This window comes from Corvus moneduloides, chromosome 16, assembly GCF_009650955.1.
Source record: "Corvus moneduloides isolate bCorMon1 chromosome 16, bCorMon1.pri, whole genome shotgun sequence".
Taxonomy (NCBI): domain Eukaryota; kingdom Metazoa; phylum Chordata; class Aves; order Passeriformes; family Corvidae; genus Corvus; species Corvus moneduloides.
In genome coordinates, this window is record NC_045491.1 from 3064075 (window position 1) to 3087747 (window position 23673).

Here is a 23673-nt window from a genome sequence, read left to right on the forward strand (position 1 = left end):
TTCGGTCTCTTGGCTTTGGCTTAAATCTTGGGTCATTTTCTCATTACACCCAAACCCATCTCTTGGATATAATACTGCTGTGTTTTTACACAGAAACACACACACCCCCCTGGAGAAAAGTAACATTAGTAAACAGCAACATCAATAAAACAAGCTTTTCATACAGTAATTTTTGCCCACAATGCACAGACAGCACCACAATGGCCTTTGCTGGGCACGGAAAGATGGGACATAAATTGGTCAGGGTGTGTGTCACTACAACAGCTGTGATAGATCAAAAAGGAGACTTTGAAGATGAAAATGGCTTATATAAAATTGGCTGAAAATTTATTAGTGCCAAATTAAACTAAATATTTTCTAATTTTTTTTAAATAGGGTGAAAAGACAGTAGTAACAGTTTTCCTTTGTGTTTAAGGAATCAGATTTTCAAAGCTAAAGAGATTTAATTGGTCAGTGCCTGTTATCCCTGAGTGCTGGGCAAGTCCTTGAATTGCCTTTACTAATTGCACTTTAAGACTTAGAAGTAGAAATAAGCTTTCTCCTCTTGTTTATAAAAATGAGTCATGTTTATGAGCAAGAAAATTAAAATAGGCCTTTGTTCATGGCAGGAGAGTTCAGATATACTTGAAAAGGGAAACATGCCAAACCTTTGCTTTTAATTTCTCCAGGGTTATCCACCCTGAGTGCTTGTCCTGCCTAACCTTTCTGAGAAGAAAATCCCATCTAAAGTTATTTACACCCCCTTGGACATGAGAGGTGTCTGCTTGCAGATAGACACACCAAGGAACAGAGCAGCACTCAGGGACCAGCTGAACTTACTGAAGCTCCCAGGGAATTACAGAGTTTTCTTCCCTGTGAGCACAGTTAAAGCTCTGCACTGGTCTGTGTCCCCCGACCAGCCCAGGCAGGCACTATGAAATCTCAACTTTATTATCTCCAGCACTATTGAACAATCGATTCCAGTCTCATCTACTGCCCTTGAATTAAGGGATGCAACAGCACTTTCATCTTTGCTGCCTAATGAGCAGCCCTCAGCCACCTTCATGGACCGAGGCTGCCTGAGTGTGTAATTCTTTGTCTGAGCACATTACACAACCCACCAGGACAGAGCAGACTGGTTCTACTGCTGCCCTGACAGTTCCAGGGTCCCCAGCAGCACCCCAGTGTTTGCTTGATGATAGGCTGCTGATTTTAAAACTCTGCAGCCACCAAAGTACCTTCCCATTTTATCGTTGAATGAAATGTAAGGCAAGGGTGGTCTTGGAATTAAAAGGCCATCCAAAGCCCAATTATCCTTCTATTTCTTTGGCAAGGCTAATCCACATCTGGCCTGTGCCTACAGCACTCCAGACAGAGAGACAGACACAAGGCTCAGCCCATTCCTCGGGCATCTGCCCCAGAGTGATTAAACAGACACATCCAGCATCTGTTTCCTTCTGTAGAGCTGTTCTGCACAGGGTGAGGAGTCTCCCTATTTCCCTCTTACACGTGTGCATCAATAATTAATGAGCCCTATACAGTCAACTGCTCCTTCCAAGAGACAGAGAACTCAAGATCACTCACTCTTCATTCACACTGTGCAGTGTTTTCAAGGCAGAGACCATATCCGGCCAGAGGAGTTAAAATAAAGCCCTTCTCCCAGCAATTCAGAGGATTTATCCATACCTTATAAAGCTCTGTGATTCCAGGATACTGTTGAAAATCCTCTCTCTGCTTGCAGAAATAAACAGCCAGGTGACATCAGCCTCGTTCCCTGCAGGACAGATAAAGCACAGAAGGGTTGCAGTGGATTCCCACTACCAGGACTGAGTCTGCTCTGGGGAAAGTAACTCTGTGCTTAAAGGTTTAGATACCAACAAGGACCGCTTGCTCAAATACAGAAATCTGGGGACATTTTGGTAGAAATCTTTGTATTAAGACATTTTAACTAATCTCAGATCTATTGTGTTGTTTCATCAGTATTTGTTTCTTTCCTTCCTATTCCCTTCTTTGGTTTAATTTCCTGAGACATCTCCTCCCCATTTGATATTTTTCTTCCATAGAAAAGGTGCAGAGAGAGTAAGAAAACAGCTTCACAGAATCAGCATCCAAACAGTACCCACCCCCCAAAAAAATCCTAGGTTTAGAGCACTGCAGAAAAGCCAGCTTCCAAAAACTCTGCTATTCAACCCAACAACCTGCATAAGAGAAAAATAAACAGGAGAGGAAGAAAGCACAATTTTCACCCTACCCCAAACCTGCACAAACTCCAACCTCCACACAGACCGAATTCAGTCAAGCAAGTTTGCTGGAGCAAATTAATTTCACATGTGAGGGAATCCCTTCACTCAGGACAGCTGTCCCTGCCCTGGCACCCCATGCACTCGGGGCACACAGCTGAGGCCTCTCTTCTGCTAAAGAGCAGCACTTAACCCCTTCCCTGCCAACCCAAAATGAAGGCTACAGAGCCGACAGAAGGGGAATGCGACTGATGGCTCTTGATGAAGCCTTGTGCAGGTGATAACTATCAACTTTACAGCTGAAACAAATTAATTTTCCAAACAGAAACAGCTGCCTGACTTTGCTCCTCCCCTGCACCCTGACCACACCACATGCCATTCTGGTTCCCCCTTTTGATTTCTAATTTCTTCTTTTCTGGGATTTCAGCACCTGGCAATGAAACAGTCTCCAGAGGTTCCTGAATGACTCTGAGCTCAGAGGATCTGCACCACACTGAGCAGAGACAGCAGATGGTGATTTTGCATCAGTGTGATAGTTCAAATTACAGAGACACTTTAAGGCCAATGTCCCAAAGGGCCCCAGATTTGGTTCACCCCACAGGGAGTAGTAGGGCCTTGTGAATTGGATTGCTTGGGTAACTTTAGAAGTATTACTCTGTATGCCAGAGGAAAACACCTAACAGCAGGAGTATTGCCAGTAATCACAGAAACCTGGGGGTAGAGGAAGAGGGGATAGGTATGGATGTGGAATGGACCATGCTCTTTGATCAGATTAACATGCAGGCTGGAAGATGGAAAGGGGATTTGTCCATGAATGTGTATTCCTCATCTTCTGTAAAAGCATTTTGCTCCCTCAGCCTCAATATTTCCCACACCCATGTTCACTTCTAAGCCTCCTGGCCTGAATCCTTTAAGAACCATGTCTCATTCTGCACCACACCCCTGGACATGGGAGGGATTCACTGGTTTGCAGTGGTTTTACTGAAAGGACAAAGAGGCCCATGTGGAATTACAGAAGAAGGATACTGAAAAAAACCCAACATTCTTACAAAAACATGGGGCCCAGCCTGCTGCTCACTGCAGCCTCTGTGAACCAGGGGCAACTTGGTCAACAAGCAAAGTTCAATGGACAGTCAGAGCAGAGAAGAAATCAGACATTTTATCCTCAAAGACCAGTATGTGCTTGTGGATTTCTCCAAAGGCATTAAGGAGGGGGGTCTAGCACCCCATCAGTGCCCCCAGCTGCCACGCACTCACTTCATGTGGCCTCAGGACTCCTCCACTCTCCCACCAAGACAGAGCTGCTCCTGCCATTGGCACATTCCAGATCTGAGCCTGGACTCTGGTTTGCCCTGCAAGCTCCTGCATGCCATTTGACAAGGGTTTATGTCATTATACACAATTAATCCATGGCCTTCTCCCTTTGGGCTGGGAAGAACAAGCTACAATTCCACTCGGCACACGCCCTCCCTGGGCTGCAGCTTTTACCCTACATCTGGATCTGCTCACTAAGGAAGCCAAGAGCTGTAAATGTATTTTAAAAAACACCAAGATTTGTAAACACTGCAAGAAATGATTACTATCTCTCAATGATCAAGAAGAAATATGTCTTTTCATAAATGTGAACCATCTGACCCCCAAAAAAAAGAAAAAAAAAAAAGAAGAAACGAGGGCAAGAAACTGCTATTGCTTAGAGTTGGCTTGATCCTCACTGTGCTACAGAGGCCTGGCCCATCAGGGTGGTGTTGAGGGTCACGGCCTGCTGACCCCACTTAGAGATGTAAGACGTGGATGATCCCTTCAAATTTTCAACACCTGGACTTGCATGGTCTTAAATACTGTAGCCAGGTGGGTGACAGTCCTAGAGACTGCCTGGTACGTGACTGCATGAGAATGGTTACTTTAATTAATTTCTGGGTCATTATAGGGATCAGTTGTGGTGTTGTGGCCCATTAAGCAATTTGGTTTGTCCCAAAGCACTTGGTCATTATTAGCTCAGAGCCAATAAGCCACATCACACAACCATAATCAATAGATGAAAAAGAATTTTGAAGGAAAAGAAAGAAAAAGCATGGATTTTGATCTCACTTAGATCAATAAACTCCCAGAAATTGGTGGAATTCCCTGATATAAAATCAATGTGAGCAAGTTCAAAATTGAGTTGTTTTGCTTTGTCAAGAAGATAAAATGGAGAGCTTGGGCTGTGCCTTTAAGGAGAGACATTTATAGATTAGATTTTATTTGCAATATCTTCCTCCCCAGAGATTTTCTCCCCATTTATAACCTTGAAATATCTGTGTTTGGAGCCAGGGGAGGGGGGCAGAGAATAGAGGGATTTTGCACATCTGCCTGAAAGGAACCCTTGATAGCACTTCAAGGCCACTCATCATTCACAAACATATTTATCCTCTGTCCTCACCTAAGACAGGGAAACTGATGCTCCATTTAAACCCAGCACTTTCATTGGACACACCACTGAAGGGGTCTGACCTTTATTGCCCTTGGTTTCAGCATTAACCTAAGGTATAGCCTGGCCCAAATATCACCCACAGGGATGTGAATACCTTCAAGTGGGCAGCCCTGCTGCCCCTTTGCCCCATGCATTTTGTGCAATTACCAGTGCAGGGGCACTTCTGAGTGCCATTAGCATCACCCTATCCCACTCTGGGTTATAATAATCCACAGGGATAAATCCCAGCATGACAGAGCTGCTGGCAGACTGCAGGGACCCCTTGAGAGACAAGCTGTTTAAGGATATCTAGATGGATCAAATCCATAAAGCAGACATTTCGAAATCACAGACTAACATATGTACATAGATAAAACAAGCTTTTTTGCTAGTGATCCTTTGAAAGGGTTCCAAGATGGTTTTAGGTTACTCAGTGGCAAATACTGGAGCACATTTCACACAGGACTCCAAAATATGTGTAAAAATACATGCAGCAGGTAAACGCATGATCTGCTCAAGCTATGCACAAGCAGAAAGGGATTCCCTTACACCTGCAAGTTAGGGAGTTACAGAAAGCTCTTCTTTCAAGTCCAAGCACAACAGGGGACTGGGGAAACCAGGTTCCACCACTAGTTTGAACTTGTGCTTGTGCACTCATCCAAGGAAGGCATGAGTGACTCACTTGGTCTCACACTCGTGAATGCAACAAAGCCCCCGAATGCTACAAAGTGGTGATGTACACGTTGATGTCACCATCTGCCTCTGCTTAAAATTTCACAGGAAGCTTTTGGTGAAAGAATAAGATGTGCTCACTGCAGGCTCTGGGAGCTCTGTGTACTGCTGAGCCCCTGTGCCTGTGCAGCAGTCGGAGCCTGGGATCTTCAAAGGGTGTGGGCAGGGGTTACTGAGGGATTACCCTCAGCATGAACCTCTGGGCCCTCGATTATTTGACAGTAATTGCCTGTTTCTAGCTGCTACAGCATTTCCTGCATACAAGAAAGCTCACTTCTTAACTGAGGCTTTGCTCTCTTACTGGGTAGCTGGGAAGGAGCAGCTCTTAGGGGCACTCAAAGAGCTGCAACTTCAGTGCTTCGTTCCCCCTGCAGTGACTTGTTAAACTCCTCCTTGTTCTGTGAGAAAGTTACAGCTCCAACAGAATTTGTCATCACTGATAACTGCTAATGGTGCTCCTCTGAGTCTCTCTGAAAATCCCAGCCAAAAAAAGTCATCTCCTTTGGCTATCAGCTACTCCATGTATATACAATGTAAGCCCAGAAGATGGTAACACTAAAAAAGGGGGTTTTGGTTTCTTTTTTTTTGCTGTAAAATATTATATCTGTGCCTGCAGCAGTTCACTTTAGAAGCCCTCAGAAGCCCCAAGTGTTCACTAGCAGCACAAGCCAAATGCTCAACAAGGGAATTGACAGTGTGACTCTGAACCCACCTCTTCAGCTAAATCTTGGCTTGGAGGGGAAAAATGTGAAATTTTTCTTCTTAGAAAAGATGCAGATAGAAACTTCACACCCATCCTGCCCACCCAGCTGAATACATGCCCCTGTCCCTGTTTCAACTCCTCTGCAGTTAATGGTTGCTTTTTAATGAATGCTGACTGTTAGGATAGGAAGCACTGTCAGCATGGAATAAAGGGCATGATTAAGAGCACAGATTTGTTTCCGAATTATCTGTAAAAAACACTGGAGCATCATTACAAACCCCCAAGGGCTTTGGGCAATTCAATCTCCAACACCATTTACAGGCTGCTGTGCTACAGCTGCCCATCGGAGGACAGTGGCAGCAAGATGTGATGGCAGATTCTGCTCTGTGGACACTCAGGTGGGATTCTTCACCTCCACCTTTCCCCATCTGAGGAGGGTGAGATTATCACAGTCAAGGCTGCAACAGAAAGGTGAAATGAGTCCTGCTTTGAAGGAGGAGACAAAGTTCAGGCCTGGGCACATTCAGGACTTTTTCTCAGATATTTGAAAGTGCCAAGCAACGCCTGAAGCCAAACTCTGCCATGAAGCAGGGCAGCAGTTCTGTGGTCTTGCAGGTCCATCTGTGACTGATGTAACACATACCTGCACTTCCCAATAGTCCTGTGAATGGGTATTGTGTGTGTTTAAATGTTTTGCTTGTTCTCCTTCCCTCCAAGAGAATAATTATGGCCTTACCTTCTCTCATTCATTAAATCAAACCTCGTTCTCCACAGTGAAGAGCATTCCGCACTGGATACACTCACTCTTGTGCTGAGACCTTGTCAGCTCAGTTACAGCCTAAAGCAAAATTTTCTGGCTGGGTTTATAAGCTCTCCTATACAAAGGGATTATAATGGAAACTGCAATTTTTCCACTACTCTGCCAACCTGCCTACCCTACAACGGGACTCTCAGTACCCACCGGCCTCTCCCACATGCCCTGGGGCAGTGTGAAGTGACCATTTCCCTGTCTGACAGCCAAACCTCATGACTCAGTACAGCTGTGTGCTATGTTGCTCCACTGATTTGTTTTTATAGAAGAATAATTAATTCACAGTGACTGACGTTGTTTTATTTCCAGCCCATCACTGACATCTTGTCTGAGTTACATCACATCCCTCAAATTGCCTATCTTTTTTGGCTGCTAGTGCTCTTTATTCCTTCTTCTTTAGTATGATACTCATTATAATCTGCTCTCTTATACTAAGGCCAAGACTCCTGCTGAGTTTCCAGGTAACGTACTCTTTTACTGAGTGATTCATTGGGGAGGAGAGAGGAAAGAGAGAAGGAAAAGCCTTGAGATGAAAAATATCCAAGTTTCATGATTTCTGAGTCTCTGAAACAGTTCCAAAATTCCTTGGTGTTCTGGAGGCCTTTCCCTGCACGATGAAAGCACTGAGCTTTTGTATTGTTTGCTTTATTTTGCAGTATTTTATGATTCTCATATATTCTGAATTGTGTTGATTTGTGGCTAGTTTTTCATCATTACCCAAGGAGGAAATTTCTCTGGAAACACAAGCAAGAAACAACACCCTGAAGTGAGACAGTGCAAATGAGCAGCTGCCATCAGACGATGGATTCTGTTATTTACCCTGTTCGTGCAGAATGCTGCATCTGATCACCTCCAAAAATGATGATGGGAAAACAAAAACATCCTTCTCCCCTTCCTTCCCCTTTGCCTCCTGCAGGCTACTACACAGTGAGGAAGAGCCACAGTCTTCCTCAGCTGGGGAAGTGGGCTCTGTGATTAAAGAGGTAACCATGAATGCAAAAGATGTCAGCTCAGTTCCATCCTCCAACACTTATTTTCTTGAAAAAAAACCTGCCTGCTACAGAGCATCTAAAGTCCCCTGATTTGTAGTGAAACCAACAGAAATTATATATTTAAATCTTGTTACGGACCTAGGCTCCAGTCTCTCTCTGTCTCAGTGCAGTCTGTGCAATGAGGATATCAGCACCTCCCCAGCTCACAGGCAGCAATTGATCCACGTAGATATAGAAACACTCAGATTCTGAGGCCATGGGAGCTGTCGAAATATCTAAGAATGATGACTCCATCTCCTTCCTCTGCAGTTATTCTTGATTTACAGAAATATAAATGAGACCAATTTCTCACCATTCATATTTAAGAGCACCTCCACAAAAACAGTGATTTCCTTGAGCACTAGAATTCAGGGACCTAATTTCCTGTGGATTTGCATCTGCATGCTGGGAGTCCCTCTGGATCCTCTAATAGGCACTGAATTCATGATACAGCCATTCTCTTAACTGGGCACTAATAGGATTTCTCCTCTTTACCCGGATGCCTGCATTCATGAAATGTGCTGAATTTATTCTCCCTACCTGTCTGTCTAAGCAGCCACCAAGGCTCATTTCCACTAAGAAACTGCCCTCTCACTAATTTAAAACATTCATATCCTCAGCTGCTCTAGCAGAAAGGGTATAAAGCCTAATACAATTAGTTTCAAGCCAGCTTTACTTACATTGGAAAAAAAAATTACACTGCTTTCAGTTCTCATCTCCCAAAGGGCTTTCATCATTTCAAATTCTGTTTGTATATCCCTGGAAGTACACTGACATCAAATCAGCATAAGTTAAGTGAGAATCAGTTAATGGAAATTTAATCTATATCATTTAAATTTTGTTTATCAAAATCTTGGCTTCACTCCAGCATAAAAGGTAGATGCTGAGTGTTCTCCCTACAGCTGGTAGAACTACTCCCCATGTGCTCATGGGACTGAAAGCAAATCTGCAAATGCATCCATATCTAGGGAAAGTGGGCAAAAGCCTGGTGCCAACACCGTGGTTGTATGCGCAGGGCAAAAACTCCACCTTGACTTTTCTCTGGAGCAGGAAAGAATGATTCCAGCAGCTTAGAGGGGTTTTTTCATGACCCACATTCTTCCACAAAGGGAAATGAAACCAGCAAAAGCTAATTTTCATGGAACTGGCTTGACTGGGTTTAAAAAGGCTCTAAAAAAAGAAGCACCAACTTCCAAACCTATTTACAAGCCCACTCCTGAACAAGTTTCTGGGCACTCTGCATTTTTTACCCATTCTTTTGCTTCAAAAGCAAATGGGCCTTTTCTGGAGTATATATGGAATAATGTCCTTTGGACAGCTTTCACATTAGGTGTCATTTTAGGAAGCTGAGTTTCTTATTCTTGGCTACTCACACTGAAGCTGCCATTCTTATGAGTCCATTTTAATGCAGCAATTAATATTCAGAACAAAGAATCTATGGTTATCCCATCATCAGAAATCCTTATGAGCTTGATTTTTTACTGTTTCCATTGTGTGGGAATATGGCTGCCATAGAAAAATAAAACAAAGTTTTCCTTTTTTTTTCCCCCCCCCTTTCTTTCCTCATGCAATTTACTTTTGGAATAGCAAATCTTTGTGTTTTGGGCTGTGGGGTTTTTTTTTTAAACCAACAAGCATTTGTTGTGTATTATAAATTGGAATGGAACATACCTTTTCCCACAAATGTGTTAACCTGCTGGCCAGATGTGTACTTTGGCACACTGAGTGCCAGTTCTCTCATGTAAAGACCCAGAGATCAGACACTTTGGGTCTGTTCCCTGTTATCGAGTAGGGCAAAAATCTTGCAATATCAACAAGTACCAGATAAGGACTCCTTTCCTCTATGCTTTTTCTCAGGGCATTCAGAAAACCCTTTAAACTCTAAATGATTTATGTGCAAGCATTGAGGTGCCTATTAAAGATGCTCTAGTAGGGAAATTTTCTCTAGTGTGAGGTAGCCAAAAAAGAATAATCTGATTCTTCTCACCAATACTCAGAGATCTGCTACTTACTCACAAGGGAAACGACACGTCAGTGTTGTTCCATTTGCCAGAATATATTTGTGTTTATCAAGGCAGCATGAGCCTGTAACTCCCAAGGCAAATTTTTTTTTCCAATTAAAACTGCAAAAAGGCACCATCTCCGCCGCCTTCAGAAATTGTATTTTCTTTAGAAAAAAGGATCTTGATGGAAAATTCCAACTCAGCTCTTCCTAGCTCATAGGAGCAGAAAGAGCAGCGTGAATTCTGTCATGGTGGGTGATAACATCCCTCGAGGGCAGAACCTCCTTCTGCAGCGTCTCTTGCACAGAGCTGCACCAACCCCTGGGGACTGCACACCAGCAGACAGCTCCATGTGTGTCATCTCTTTGCAGAATCAAGGCCTCACCTGGTATTTTTGAGTTTTCATTTACATCTTGTGAAAGAACATGATCTAAGCATTTTGCTCCATTGAGGCCCATAACATCAACTGAGGAGCAGAGAGAATTTATGCCAAGATAGAAAGGAGGTGGTTTTACAAATGCCTCTGTCCATCAACTTAAATTTGTTTGTCTTTTTGTTGCCTTCTAAACCATAATTCCTTTGCACAGCAAACTCCTTAGGCAATGCCTTCAGATCTTAAGTATTTGGGTGTAGTGAGCATTCTGAATTTTTACAGGGTGTTCCACCTCTTTCCTGGATTCTTCCCTGTAGGTTATGGGGCAGCGGGGTCCAGTCGGGACGGAGACGGCCGGACGGATGGAGACGGAGAGATCTCTATAGGCAGGTCTTGGGACACAGTCGGTTTATCGTAAAGGCGTGGGTATAGGGGCACTGCTCAGAGCTGCTAGACTCAGCTCTGAGCAGGCCCAAGAGAGTAAGCAGGTGAGAGAGAGAGAGAGGGTGTAAGAGCAAGAGTGGAAGTAAGGAAGGAAAGGAATGAAGTGGAAGTGTCTGAAGTCCTGGTTACAATACAATAAATCATCTTCTGTACTGAATATTCTAATTGTCACTAACCAATCTAATACAAGATACAAATCCTATAGCATTTACATACAGCCTATAAGAGTTCTTATATTACCATAGAGTGTTACATCTTAACTCCTAAAAACTACTCTTTGGACCCCTTCTGCTGAGCTAGTAGGGTCTGCTCTGACCCTTGGACCTGCTTGCAAGCAGAGGGTATTGTTCCATCAAGAGGGGATTATCTTCAGTGGCCATACCATTGTTTTCCAGTTCAGTAACTAAGACCTGGTATTTCAAAAGTGGCTTTCATTTCGATGTTGCCTGTAGTTTTCATATTCCCAAAATCTTTTGTCAGGCAATCATATTTACAAGGTTTTCCTGTTTCATCTTCCCCAACACTTCCCATGGCTTTGCAAGTCGAAAGAGATGAGAATGGACCTGGGAGTCAATCCAGATGCCTATTTGATATCAGGTAATGCAGGAGAGATTTCACCCTGAGCCTATACCCCTCACTGACTCTGCTCAGGAAAGAGAGAATTTGCTGTCCCTATGGGGAGAAAATGCACGATACAGAAAGCTGGAGGGCTGAGAAAGATTCCTGAACCCAACCCATAACCTATTTTAGGAGGACTAGCACTCCAGCTCTTAAAAAAACCCCCAAACTACTCAAAGGTATCAAGGATCCTCAGGCCTATTTTCCAGAGTGTGTTTGCTTTGGCTGCTTTCAAATCCCAGGGCTTGCTTTCCTCGCTGTGTCTCACTCTGTTAATCCTTTAGTCACTTAAAATGAGTTTGCAAGAAGCTTTTTGAATGATGCCACCTAGGAAAAGTCTACATGCTGTCTAGAAGTAGTTCATTGGGAATTTATCCATCACTGATAGCAGAAACAGACACTCACAGCATTCAATCCAAGCATGTGACACTGCAGGAGAGAGCAATGGATGTTGAGTATTTGTATTTATTAGGAAATAAAAATGGAGAAAAGCTGAGCTTTTGGCTTCTGTCCACTACTTTCCTTCACTTTAAATGTCTGCCCAGGCTTTGCTGTACCTCTGCATATTATATTACCCTGGATTGCAGAGCTCTGTTTTCAATATTAACCTCGAGAGGAATTATTGGAAGGTTCTGGTGTGCTGTGTATCACATAAACCCTCACAGGGCTGCCATGGCAATAGGCTGGACACCAGCACTCATTTTTAAATGCTCTGGGGAATGGACTGGTACTTTCACAGAGACTAAATAAGTTGTCCCAAACAAAGTTACTTAGAGCTCAATATAATTACATTTTTCCCTGCAGAGGTGGCAGCAAAAGACTAAACTGTGTTCTCAGCTTCACGTTCAGTAACATCCACTTTTCTGCAAAAAATAAAATCAGCTTCATTGTTTATCCTCATTTAGGATTATGAAAGATGTTCAGGGTCCTGTGCAAGATGATTAATGTCTTCAGCTGCCCGTGAGGCAAACGGGAGTCGGAGATGCTCAGGTTCTCACTTTAGTTAAATGGATTTCTGCCTGGACACAGCCTCTGGGCTGTAATATCCATTCCTGGGGGACACCAGTGGCTGAGGTCGCTGTGCAATTAAGGAAAAGCTCCTGAAAAGAGCCAGACTGCACTAGAACAGCATACCAGGAGTACCTGTTCCCAGCAATGCTCATCAAAAGATGCTCAGGAAAAAGCTAAAAATGCCGATCTGTGCAGACCCACCCGTGTCAGATACACGTTCACTGCCATCCAGAGCTCTGCTTCTGCTTTCTGAAGGTGATGCTGTTCCCTCAAATTTCCAGCCATGGGACAATGGCATCTCCCCACAGACAAAGGATAACACTGACCTTTGTTAGAGTTGTCCCTCTAACCTGCACTGCCATTTGGACCCAGTCCCACACACTCCAAAATCCGTCCCCAGCACCATCAGCAAAGACAAATAGCATTTCCAGCCTTCCAAGAGAAAGGGAATGAAGGACAAAAATGTCCCTTCATTTTTCTTTTGCATGCTGGGCCTTACTGCAGATTTATTAATGTCTGGGCAAAATAATTAGCATTCTTTAAAAAGTCTAACTCTCCAGCCAAAACTAAAATTAATTTGATAAATTCTCTTTGACTCTCAAGTTATTAGGTAAGCGCAGAAAATGTTCATAAACATGAAGGACCTTGACATTGCATTCTGAAAATTGCCCTCATAATAAATTAAACATTACTAATATAATTTCTCATTGCACATTTTGCCCTGCTCCTTCTACCAAAGAAGGTTTTTGTATATATTTCAAGCTCCCTCACTCCACCACAGTTGCAAGAACTTTTATGTGACTGAGCTGTGTATTTTGAAATCTAATCTTTGCCAAATAGTTCTAACAGCAAATGTGAAATAACAACATGAGCAGTACTGCTCAGCATCACTTCAAGACTTCACAGCGTGCTGCAGTTTGGTTTGGATGTTCACAAAGATATTCTAATTAAAAATCCCAGTGGATTTGCTTTCTAAGGAAACTACCATTTCCATGATAATGTTTTATGTCTCAGCAAGAAACTGCAAATAGGCACTGAAAAGAGAAAGAAAGAAAAAATGCCAGTGCTGCAAGGACATTAATACATGAAAACTGGGTCAGAAATAATTTACAAAGATTACAACTATTATAAATACTGTGTTTTCAGCTGGAAAATTTGGCTTATCAAACTGCTTTTTAATTTTGATGATCTGATTGGAAATCTGACATTGTGACCTGTGAACAGCATCCTTCGGTCCTTCCATTTCCATGCAAATGAGAAGAGAATTTAGCACCATGAGAATGATGAGAGTTTGTCTTAACAAGAAATGGAAGTTGTGGCACAACATGAGACAGATCTGAGGGAGGAAAGCAGCACCTTGCTGGGCACAGGTATGAGATGTTGTCACCAATATCATCCTGAGAGGTATTTTCCTGAATTTAAAACTGCAGAACCAAACTCTACTGTGCAGCCACATGCATTTTACTAGATTATGCCAAAATCCCTCTAAGTGGCATTTATTTTTTTGTCTCCCTCTTTTTATATTATCCTTGGTGACAGCATCTATATGGCTCAATTGTAAGATAATTTTGCGTACATTATTTTGTCTTTTCATAAATATTTACATTCTCTCATTGAGCTGTTTCTTTTCTGTAAGGCACACGGGCTCTGTCTCACTGTTGATCACACTTCCACTGCTTGTCAAACTGTACAACATTTTCACACACAGGGTGAAAGGGATAAAATGCCCCTTTTGCTGGTGTGGAGCATATTAATTCAAGATTTTTTTTCCCCAGATTTTAACAGCTAATACACATCTATTTTTCTTTAAAGGAACTAAACATTTTGCTTTCTCTGACAGAGTGCTCAGGCTCAGTGCTACCCTTAATTACCACAAACCATCTGAGATCTACTGACCTAGGTAGAGCTACACCATTCTAACAGCAGAAGACCTGCCCTCTAATGTGCTGTGAAAATCAAGTTTTCCTGGCAATGCAGTACAAAGAACTTAAAAGCTAAACAGGGAAAATGTGATCTTTCACTGCCTTTTTTACTGCACAGGCCATGCACAGGGCTCCCAACATCATGGTGACCCTCACTCTTCATGTGGCTGACTTAGCAGCTGACAAAGACACTCCAGGAAAAAGGCTTAAACTGTCAACTTGGACATCTATCATAGAGTTTCACTATATTTCAATATTTTTTCCACTCTAAAACAAAATTGAAAAACCAAGACAGAAGTTCAACATATACATATATATACGAGAAAATTATTCTTTCTCCAGGCTCTGCGGTCTTCAGAGGGCCTGAATTAGTTTAGTTGAAGTGGCCAGAAATACCTTTCCAGGCACACAGAGAGCCTGTGCAGCAGTGGGTGAAGTTTTGAGCGATGGCAGAAAGGGACTGGGACAAAAGTTGTTAAAACCCCTCTGTGCTGGTGCTCCCACTGGGATGAGACCCCAAACCCCACATCTCCCTTGCAGAAGAGAACTTAGAAACCAAATAGAAAAAATGAGTCTGGTGACCTACAGTAGGATTGATCATCCCGGGAAGGCAGTCATGATTACAGGGCTTTCATCTCAGGTGACAGCAATTAGGATTTTCATCTTCTGTACGAATTTGTGATCCCAGAGCAAAGTCACTGCAATAGCACTGGAGAGGCCACATGTAAAGCCCCTCTCTATCATCACCAACCAAGCCTTAAAATCTATTAATCAAATATATGGTTTATTGAAATAAGGCACTGCCTCAGTTTATGCACTGTCTAAAGCCCAAGGGGGGTTCAGAGGAGCCCTTCTGGGACTGGGATGGGTCCACTCTGCCTGCACATCCAGAGGTCTGGAGAGCACAGGGAGTCAAATTGGTTACCCCAGTCGTGTGTATCAGGCTACTAATGCAGGAAAACAAGAAGATAGGAGGGAGAAGTAAAGCATGGGAAGGCACAGGGGAGAAAATAAAAAATAAACCGGACTATAACTGCTTAGTAAACATAATTTTTTCTCACCCTGGGAAAAAACTGTTTTTCTGAATGTATTCTACATCATAATGGCACATGGAACAAATTAACTTGCAGCCATGACCTACATTAGGATGAGAAAAAGACTGTTCTGAAACAAAGTTGTGAGTTGATGTTGTCAAAATACTGAGCTGTTGTTTTCTTACAGCCTTTAGGATGATCCCCTGCAGCAAAAGGCTTCAGTGTATTCAACAGCAAAGCACGTCTCTTAATAGCTTTCAACCATTTAAGTTCTCAAATCCCTGGGAAGCATGGTTATCCCTCAGTCATTAGCCTCATTTGATCTAAGGACAAGCACAAACAAGAGCAAAAACCAGGAACTGCAGGAGTGGAAACAACATTTCCCAGAAACATTCAGTAGGTGTGAAATATTTGGAGTCCCCAGCATGACCACATCAAGCCAGTGAGATGTATATGTACTTGGCACACCCGTACTAGCTTTGAAATTGCTTTAGCCCTTTTGGATCACATCCAAAGTGGGGGAAAGCCAGCAGAGCCTACTCTTCTGCAGAAGAGGCAAAGCAATGCTTGTTTGTTCAAGCAGCCCGTGCTCATAATGAGCAAAGCACACAGAATTTGCTGGCAGAAGGGCTGGATCCTGGCTTTGGAGCCGTACTTTTTGTGACCTGAAGAAGGCAGAGATGGGTTTCAACCAGGGCACTGAGTTCCAAGCCCACGAGCAAGCACAGAATCTTCCCCTTCCCTCTGGCTGTTTTTAGTCTGTTTCCAGCAGTCTGCTTCCTGCCTTCGCTCACATTCCCCGTGTCCCAAATTCAGGCTACACCCTACCCTGCATGTGGAAACGAGTCCCTTGCGAAGGGCTCTGCAGAGCTCTCCCCTGACAAAAAGCTCCAGTGTCGCTCCACTCTCCGAGGCTTTGGAAGCACAGACTGACCCATAAGCAACCCTTGCCAATGAACTTAAATATCAAGTTGCAATTAGGAGTCTGCAGTTGACGATGCGTGACACAGGGAAGGATGACAAGGCTGACAAGGCTGAAGGAGAGCCACAAAATGTCACCAGACATTATCAACCACCGTGGGGCCTGGAGCTCTCCTGGGGAAGGCTGCCAAGGAGGAAAGAGAGCACCACGGCTGCAACTCGGTGGCAAGTGGCCTCAGACAGCGTAAGAGACCCATATAAATCTCTGAAGGGTGGTGGAAAACAGCTCATGCAAGCAAGGGAAGCAGCAGGGAGTCTAGAGCTCTGAAGGCAAATGTTGGAGCATCACCGAACCATATGCAACCCTGCAAAGCTAATAGCCCCAAATTACCCCTCACTAGCCTTAGTCTATTAAGACTTTGATAGAGCTCTACTGGTGGCACTGGAAGCCTGCTCAGGGAGCCAAGTGGACTCTGGATCAGGCCCTAGGACTGGAAAATATATTAGGTCATAAAGTACTGTTACATATTTTATAAGGGAGCAGCTATCAATGTCTGCTCCACCCGGAGAATATACAAAAACCAGCTGGAAGCACAAACAGCTGTGCATATCCCAGCCTCTCTTCAGCTGCAGCTTCTTTCAGATGCTCCTAAACTCATGTTAGGAAGACATTTCCACATCTCCTTATCTTTAAAAGGACTCTTAAAACACTGAGAAAACCATTATGTTTGGTGACATATGTGAGTGAAGATAATTATAGCATAAATACGATATGCTTGGCATTATTGTCAGTTATTTGAGCTAACCTCTGGGTATGCAAAATGGGGATGATGAGAGATATGTTTGCAGGCAGCTTTAACAAGTGCTTCTTATATCACAACTTTTCTGTCAAGATTTGGGCATTTGTTAGCCAGATTTGAAACGATTCTGTGAATACAGCCCAAATCAGAGCACCCATTGCTTGTGCATGAGATTCTTCCCAGAACAACGGGTGGCAGGGATGTGTAGTGGTGGGAGGCACTGCTAATGAGACTGCTACTTATTGCTGAGGCAGAGATTTTTAAACCTGTACTAAATTACCAGATTCTTTGGCAGAATTCTTCACTCTTGCTCACAAATCTGGTTTTGATCACACATTCTGTGCTACAGATCCATTTGCAATTCTACTACAGTGCACTGGCACTTCCAAGAAGGAAGAGAATCTGTTGATGGGTGGTTCCATGGTGAATCTGGACAATTTTGCATTTAATTTCTTTTCCATCATGTCCAGGGTTTGGACCTAAATGGTTCTTCTGTCATGGTTTTCCTTCTCCCTTAGTCAAAGGAACTAAAATATGTGTTTCATTGATACGTCTTCTTGATCACTGACTCTAAATACCCAACAACTGATGAGAAGATTGGTTTACTTTTCTGGCATTATCCCCCTGGCTTCCTGAGAGTAACAGATGGGTATTTAATTGTTATAAGGACTTCTATTTATTTTCCTAGAGATAAATGATAAAAAAAGAACACCGTACTTCACAGAGTGCCCTTAAAATATAATGTCTCTGAGTGGAAAACTTGCCCAGAGTTTTCCATAACACACCAAATTAAATAGAAGCTCTGTTTGAAAGACTCACAGAGCGCCTGAGGCTGTTTTTAGTGCTGCTCACATGGAAACGTCACAGCACAAGTCTCCACTGCAGCCCACGCAAGGCCGATATTGCTCCCCAGGAACAAAGTCATGGCCTGTGCTGGTGGAGAAATGGATGCAAGCCTGCATGGATCATTGGGAGATTCCTGGTGGCTGAGCTCTCTGGGGTAATGCTAGCTTCAGTATGGGACAGATTCAAGTGATTCACTGCCTCTGACTATGGCAGAGCTACAGAAATCTGTACACAAGAGAAGACTTCTGGAGACTGGTGGTTGCTAAAGCTCATATCGCACATATCTGTTCTGAAGTTTTAGGTGAAATGCTTCTACCATCTCATTTTATCCACACAATAAGAAGCAGAACTAAAACAATTGCCCAGTAATGACAGAAAAGCCCAGACGTGATAACATCTGCCAATTTAACGTGGAAGCTGCCATGACATAGAGCAATTCCTGGGTGACAGTCTGTGATGAGAGTTCCTGCTCCAACACTTATTAGGAAAGCTATTGCCTCTGGAGAGGAAGGGCACAGAGAATACCAGTGACATGAAGTGTCTGAGCCACAAAGACTGAGCCTGCTGAAACTGGTTTTTAATAAATATGCTAACACAGAGGGAGTTCCTGAAAAGTGGACGACAGCTCGCGTGGTGCCAAGAGTCAAGTGGAGCTCAAGTTTGAGCCAGCTGGCCGAGGCAAAGCTGATAAAAACACCAATTAATAAAGATAATTAATTAAAATAATCAAGTATAGAAATATAATTAACGCTGGTAATCATGGTTTTATGGCAAGCAGGCTTCATCACACAAATCCGATGTCACTCTCTGATGAGATTACAAATTTGCTTGATAAAGATGACCGCAGAGATGCAACACACGGAGTTTGGTGAGTCACAGGACTCAGCAGAACACAACATGCTGGTAATAAAAACATTGTGAAACATCTGTAGAAGAGAGGTTGTTTGTAGCATGATATGGTTGCAAAGCAACCACAGCCAATGGTTACAAAGCCTCAGTAATCTGACAGGCAGGACCAACTTCAGAAAATAAGGGGTTAATCATGGAGATCAATATGCATTCTTTAGCAATTTTGGGCACTGAAAGCAAGGCGTGTTTAATTCAACCAAATCCAAAGTTTCACAGCTATCAGTGAGGAATGTAGGTCATACAGACAGCAAGGAGGACTACCTGAAGCAGAGGGTTGGGAAAGAGTTAAGCAGCTGAATACGAGCCCTCATTCTAGGAAAGAATAAAAAAAAAAGGCAAATAAGCAAATTTGACCTTTGGATATTCTAAAAGAAGAGAATTGGGGGTGGATTCTTACCTCTGCACACAGCACCAGCAAAACTGTCCTGTTTTAGCACTTACATTTTTTTAAGACTGTTGAAATCTTGAATAAGGAGCAAGTCTAAAATAATTTAGTAAAATGTCTTATATATATTTCTATGGAATTCAATCAATCTGGCCAAGCAGCAAAACAACGGAAAGGTAACTACAGTGTGTTTATACACACAAAAGGAGAAAACATTGGAGGACCTTTCATCTAAAGCAGCAAAGCATGACAAGAAGCAAGGTCTGAAATGTGAAGACACAGTTTTAAGGGAGCAATCAAGAACACATTTGAATTGGGAAAGTTATAAATTGCTTGCAGAAAATACAGGAGAAATGGTGGGTTCTGCAGTACTCAGTATATACAAGTCAAAACTAGACGCTATTTGCATTTCTGGAAAAAAAAGTTAGCCAAATATAAGTTTTCAGGCTAAATATAGGAGTAACTAGCCTTCATTAAACAAAATGCCAGAGTAAATGATCTAAAGGGTCCTTCTGGCCCTAAGCCAAATGAATCTGAAGAAACAGAGACTGCTTTTTCTTAAAAAAAAAAAAAAAAAAAATCACATGGTGACTTCTGGTTTTCAGCCAGTTGACAACATGCTCTAAATTTTTCAGAGTTTTGACTGTTTTTTCCATTCTGCCTTTAGTATTTCAAGCAGAGCAGCATAAATATTGATAAAACATTTCCCACCAAAAAGGAGACTGTTCAGTCAATAATTTCCATTGGCATTCGTATATTCCTATATGTTTATGACTGGCTTTACAAAGTGCTGGATTCCTCTCAGCATTTCTTGGTGCAAAACAGAACATTTTGTCACTTAAACATGCACACAATTTTGGTTAGTACTATTTTTCTTTCCTACTGGCCATCATTCTTCCAACTATTCTCTTTATCTTTCTAGCTCTACAGTCACAAAGCAAAAAATAATTAATATTTTGTGAGTAATCAACGAAGTGAATGAACTTGACATGTGACGTTGTTGTTTATTCCTATCTTTGCAGCTGAGTTACATCAGTGCCATCTGCTAAAGTTTTTCATTTCTGTAGCACATGATAGGATCATGTTAAAGTGGAGCAGTTTCTCACTGCAGTCCTGTGTGTGGTGGGACATTATTTGCACACCTCCATTGCTGCACGATACATTGGATTCGCAGACATTAACAAATCCATTGCCCATGGATTTGTGCAAACTTTGGATCCAAAAATAACAGAAAACACAGAACTTTAATTGACCTAATGGGATGTGACCTCCAGGCCCAGCTTTTCCTGGCATTTCTCATGGTGTGTCCTACTCTTTCCCACTGTTTTCCTACCATGCTGGGAAGGCCCCCCTGTGCTGCTGGACCTCATGCTGCTGATTCACTTGGTCCAAAAGGTTCAGCATAGCTCCCACCCACGCATCAAAAAGCTGAAGAAACAACATCCTTTTGTCTCACCAGCAAGATCGAGGCTGGTTATTTATTTTTTTTTAAGTGATACAGCTAAATACGAGTTGGTTTATCTCATTGGGGAATTCCACTTTGGGAAAACAAAGGATGAAGTGGAGAGTCCTAATGAAAAGCATACACTGCTGCAACCTACAGGCCACAGCCAGAATGCATCTGCCAAGAAACACCTCCTTTTGGGTGGGGAGACATTTTTCACTCTGTTTTCCTCTCAGCGTTGTACTGATTGTCATGGAGTTATCCCTAAATTGTACGATATCAATGAAAGGAGAATTAGAACTCTGTTTCCAGAACTGGTCTCTAACAAGTACCAACATGTCTTCCATCCATCTCCAACCCATGCCAGGTGTTTACAGCTATTCCCCTTATCTTCCTAGCACTATAGTCACAAAGCAAAAAAATTAAATCCTGCTACACACATTTAAGGGATATTTGAAGCAAGCACATGGCAGTCTCAGTCAGAGCTGCACACTGCACACCAGCCTTCCTCCAAGTGAAGTGGAGGACTCAGGTGGACTCAGTTTGGAGTAAACTCGGGCACCTTCCCTAGATTTTCCACAGCTACCAACTTTGAGACCATAGTTTGTCAAATAGCTACATCTAATTCAACCCCTTTGCTACAGGCATGTGAACAAGCACTGAAAACACCTGGAAACATCTCCTCCTCCACCCATGGGGAGCTCACGGCACCTTGGTTCTGCTGATGACAGTCAAAATTCCTTCCACATTCCTGACCAAAGCATCAGTTATAGTTATGGGGAAAATCAATCTGGGACCCCAAGGAGCAAGATGCAGGCTTTGCCTGGCTGGTGGTGGTTGGACTCACCATCTGCTCTTCCCTTCACATCATTTTCCTGCTGTAACCATCAAATCACAAAGTCAAAAGCAAGGTGGCTGATTACACTCCACAAATAGTAAATAATCAAGTCCCCTGAAAGGTTTTACATTTAGGACATGGAAGCTGAGCTTTTCCAGTCTTTCAGTGTTTGTTTGTCACTCGTGTAGCACCTCTGTGCTTTAGAACATCTCCCTTTGTACGGGAACACTTTGTGTGCTGTCAATGATTCGCTTGAATTATACACATTTCCAAATAACTACAAGGTCCAGAAACTAATGGTACGCTCAGAAACCAGCAGCAGTTTGTAAATCATTCACAGATCAACCAGGGAACAGAGCCTTGAAAGTACTATTCAAACAGCTATAACGTACTTAATAATATTGCAATAAAATTTTGACACTTGGAAATCAATAGGGTCTGACAGACTAAGTATAACTCTGTGGTCACAAACAGGAGTTTAACTAACTTCAGAAATATGGCTTAGGCTGGATGAAGATGAAAATTGGCCTTTCCCTTTACTGAGGGAAGAAAACAAGGCTTTCCTATGCCGTGATCACGTAGAGATTTCAACTCCCTGCTGCCAGGCTGCTCTCCTGATAAGAAGCTGTTTAATCTCCCTGACCCAGGAAACACCAATTCTGCTGATTCTCCAAAGGAAGGAGGATGTACAATGCGCCTTCATCTCATCTCAGACATGTCTGGGGCCCTGAATGAGCAGCATGACAGGACATGCACCAGAGCTGCAGCGAGCCATGAGTCAGCCTCCTCCGGCCACAAACCCGAGTCATTGCAAAACTCCCTCCCATTTATCCCATCTGATCCTCTCCCCTGATTAATTTGGCAATGCTGCAGTTTTAAAAGCACAGCTATGCTCCCTGAAGAAGGTGCAGAGTCTCTGGGGAGTCTTGGAGCAGTGTTGCCAACTCACATGATTTTTATCTTGAATCTTATGATTTCTGAGTGTTCTCCAGCCTTGGCTGCCAGAGGCGTGCAATGACATGAGAAACTCCACGAGCTCCTCTCTTAATTCTTATTAACAGTAATTTTCTAGACTTTATGGTTATACCCTAAAGACCCAGAAATCAGAACACAAAATGAAAAAGGGACCAATTTAGTCATTTTAACTGTGATTTTTAAGATTACTGTGTAATTCATGAAAACCTGACTCAATATATTTTTCTATTGAAGTTGGCAGCACTATTTGCTTTTCATCCTTTCTAAACTGCCCTTTAATATTATTCTAATTTAACTGTCTAGATTATTAAAGAAATTGGGAATACAAACTCTCTCTATCTGGAGGCAGAACAGCAACCTGAGTAATTTTTTTCAGGTGGAAAAGACTTGTTGGCACTGAATGAGAAAGAGCCACGAGGATGGTAGGGAGAAGAGGGGAAGGAGATAGGTCCTAACTGGAAAGGCAGAGAAGAGAAAGAAGAGTTTTCTTTCCTTAAGGAAATTCCCCTCCATGGAGCCTCCCAGAGGAAGAACAGCATCTTTGGCTGCTCTTCTCAGGATGAGATAGGCTGCAAGAAGCAAGGACATCTTCTGCAAAGCATGTCCCAAAGCACATAGCTCATCTGCTTCTCCTCTGGTTTCCACAAGACTGCAGAGCCAGCTCTGAGCCAAGGAAATGCTGTTTTGGGGCAAAGAGCAGCCTGTATTTAACCAGCTTTGAACCCAGAGGGGCAAGTTAAACGTACATATGATGCAATTCTTGCAGTTGCCCAGCTCCCAAGCTGGGCTTCTCCTCTGCCTGTCCAGGTGCCAGGGGCCGTGCACACAGTGGGTGCATCCACAGTGTCACTGCTCTTCAAAGCATCCAGGCTTGCCAATGAAGAGAGGGCTCCCATTCCCTCCTCAAGCATTCAGAAAGGGTTTGCTGAAGTCTGCTGTGGCCAAGTGATGCTGCTGACAGTGCCAAGATCTCTCTGTTGCTCATACAGCAGCCAAGCTCCCATAAAGGGGCTCTTTGTTAGGGCCAACTGTTGTGACGCTGAGGAGGCACATGACCATCAGCGCCGCCGTGTTTCGGGGGCAGGCAGGAGGTTGTGCACAAGTTGTCTGTGCCTCTCTAAGGCAGGAGGTTGTGCACAAGTTGTCTGTGCCTCTCTAAGGCAGGAGGTTGTGCACAAGTTGTCTGTGCCTCTCTAAGGCAGGAG

The 23673-nt window shown here is 43.1% G+C and overlaps 1 long non-coding RNA gene across 1 annotated transcript in view; it reads right to left on the bottom strand.

Moving 5' to 3' along the window:
* Positions 1-23459, bottom strand: part of LOC116452086 — a 149107-nt gene extending 125648 nt beyond the window's left edge. The window contains exons 1-2 of the long non-coding RNA XR_004243397.1: positions 23215-23459; positions 1666-1753 (exon numbers count right to left, since the gene is read on the bottom strand). This is a non-coding gene — a long non-coding RNA (uncharacterized LOC116452086). The remainder of the gene's footprint in view (positions 1-1665; positions 1754-23214) is intronic.
* Between the last annotated feature and the right edge of the window lie 214 nt (positions 23460-23673).